We start from the raw sequence: 3,028 nt of genomic DNA, 5'->3' as shown, positions 1-3,028 counted from the left end.
GCTGAGCAGGTTACAGTGACAGACTGATGCTCCTTCAGGTCAGAGGGAACATTAATGCTGGGACTCCAAGGAGAATCTGGGGTTTCACATCAGATGCACATTTTAAAAAATTAACATCTAATCACAGTTTATGATGTATAGAATAAATTTAAACGAGCATTTCTATACAATGCTTCACTATTTCTATATTAACCAATTAAAAATGAAGTCTGATTGCATGTATGGGATTTCCTAGTCATTATTGTCTGTGCAGCACATTTACATATTTGCAGTACTGCAGTTATTTTAATGACGATTTAGAAATAAAAATATTTTAATTTTCAAACAACTTTCATTAACAGAGGATTATTATTAAATAAATAAAACTTTATTTTTAGAGACATGAATAACAAAAATTCATTGATTGATTATGTTTATAATGAGGCAGGAGGTACTTAAATTTTACATTAGTTTACTGTAGATCATTTAAAATGTTATTTATTTAAACTAAAGATTCTGCCAACTGCAGATTTTTCATTCAATATTCTTTTCCTTACTGAGAGTTTGATGTGGTTCTGCACAGCTACATCATGATGGATAGCAGAATACGAGAAAGAAAATTAATTTAAAGCTTTAAAACAATTATAGACGAAAATCAAATTGATTTTTTCTTTTATTGAAAAAGCGATTATTAAGCAGTGTTGTAGTACTCAAAGCCGGTGGAAATCTCACTAAACTTGCAGCATACCGTCTAGTTTATTTGTTAACATCTTTGTTTTCAGTGGATGCAAAACACACCAATTAAAATCCAAACAATAATGTGACTTGCTTATAACCTGTTTCTGTTACTCTCTCCACACCCCTCACAGTGAGCGCCTTGTGCTTGATTACTTCTTGCTTGTTGCTCCTTAGTCAGTGTTGATATTTGAGCATTGTTTATCGTTAGTGCATTGCCTTAATTGCTATATTTTATGGTGCAGACAGTGGTGGTTTCTGACATGAATGATATGGGCAAACTCTTAGGGCATTATCTTTTAAGGATGTCAGGAGACCAACAAGGATTGTAGCACAGAGTTGGAAGCACAAAGAGTTTGTTCTGCTTTTAATATTGGTTAAATTTATTTCAGCTCTAAGTATTTAATATCTAGGTGTATTTATGGGAATGTGAATCTTTCAGATCAATTTGAGAAGCAATTTTGATCATATTTTACATTTTATTGTGTCATGTAGCGCCGGGCGCTGATCTTGGTCTTAACTTGACCTTGTATCCTAAAAGTCTTGGTCTTGTCTCGGATTAGGTGGTCTTGACTACAACACTGTTTAGTATTTTCTCTTAAACCAGAGATAATATCAGTGTCAACATGAATGTTAATGTTACTGTATTATAAAGTAAAACCTCTCTTACCTTTAACCTTTATTTGAAGAGGATCAGCGCAAGCTGTTGTTCTGAACGGTCCGTTCTCAACCCTGAAGAAGTATTTGTCTGTATAACTTGTATTTAAATCAGGAAACAGAGTGGTGCAGTTTCTCTCTCTCAGGTTTCCAGTGATATTCAGTGGATATTTGTTTACTGACCTACTGCTGTGGAAAATAACTACACTTGGATCGCTGCTAAAATCTGTGTCATTTTTCATCCAGACTCCATTGGTATGTCTCCTGCTGTCAAACTGCCTCAATGTCTTAAAGCTACATGGGATTTCCAGACAAGATCCACTCAGAGCTTCAATCTCCTTTGGTGCTGTGATGGAGATGCCTACTGGTTTGTTTTGACAGTAGTCAGCAAAAACACCTGTAAAATCAGACAAATGATGAATATCATGTGGAGTCAAATCTGTCTGCAGAGAAACTTCGTGATCCACAAACTCCAGTTCAGCTGCAGCAGGTTACATGTGGATCAAATGTTTCAGACCAGAAATGATTCATGTGAATGAAAGGAAGAGAACAAACATCTCACCTGGAAGAAAGAAGACACTCAGTAACATGTTGACTGTCAGCATGTTCTCAGACAGACTCTGATGTACCTTCAGGCTGGAAACCAAACATTTAGATGATTTATTAAAGTAGCTCTGAGGTCAGAGGTTTAACTCATTGTAAAGTAACTCTGAATGCTGTTTACGCCCATGAGCTTAACACACATCTAGAACTGATATGTGGAAGACATTAGGAGAAAACTGATACTCTTTGCTCTTCAAAAGTATCTTCAACACTCAAATCAAAATCTTCAACCTTCTTTTAACGTCTGTTGAAAACAGAAATATTTTCAACAACAATAGGTGTATTTGACAATATATACAAATGACAGAACTTGATTAAATATTTGGTTAAATCATCACAATCAACAATATAAACGTACCTGAATTTCTGCAGATAAAATGAGGATAGTGTAAGTTTTAAAACCAGTTGACCTATTAGGATCAGTTGACCAGCAAAGAATGAACATCAACCTTATCTGTGAACAGCCAAGTTAGAAAAAGGAGTTTCCCTTCATGTTTTTGAGAAACAGGAAGTCAGCTCTTTCTCTTCATTTCATCATCATGAAGTTGTCCAGTGAAGAGCTACTGAATATGAGTGATTATTTCTCATTTCATTATATTTAGCTATGATTGTTAATAGGTTTGTTCACAAAAACAAAAATACCAAACAAAGTACAGAAAATATAGATCCAGCTGGCATAACCTTTGACTGAGTTTAAGTTTGTTCCCGTGAGTTGCCTGCAGAACTTACAAAACTACTTCTTGTTTTTTTGACTTCTCATCTTTGTCAGCAATTTGTAAAAAGCCGATACAACTGAACAAGTTTTCATGAAACCCCGCAGTGAGGAAATGCTGTATCAATGTACTATTTTTGAGTTTCCTGCATGAATTTCTTTACGTTCTAGCAAGTCAAACAGCAAAAAAAAAAAAAAAAGAAAAAGAAAAAAACAGAAAGGTCAAACATTTTAAAGTGACCGGGAATAAGACTGATTTTATTAAATAATTGTTTGAGCTGGGAAAGTACATAGAGGACCAATGACTAAAAAACATGTTTAAGAAAAAGGAAAAAACAAAAA

At 34.4% G+C, this 3,028-nt stretch overlaps 1 long non-coding RNA gene across 1 annotated transcript; it reads right to left on the bottom strand.

Annotated features, from left to right (window-relative positions):
- On the bottom strand, positions 1–2,576 carry LOC106963442 (uncharacterized). Its single transcript, XR_001428192.1, has 4 exons — positions 2,333–2,576; positions 1,934–2,007; positions 1,385–1,768; positions 1–76 (listed from the first exon to the last, which is right to left on the bottom strand). It is a non-coding gene; the product is annotated as an uncharacterized LOC106963442 (long non-coding RNA).
- Positions 2,577–3,028: the final 452 nt, after the last annotated feature.

The sequence above is a fragment of the Poecilia latipinna genome, unplaced genomic scaffold (genome assembly GCF_001443285.1).
Source record: "Poecilia latipinna isolate Pla-1442-1.1 unplaced genomic scaffold, P_latipinna-1.0 Scaffold1534, whole genome shotgun sequence".
Lineage (NCBI taxonomy): Eukaryota > Metazoa > Chordata > Actinopteri > Cyprinodontiformes > Poeciliidae > Poecilia > Poecilia latipinna.
The sequence above is the reverse complement of the archived record's forward strand: the minus strand, read 5'-3'. Positions and strand labels throughout refer to the sequence as shown.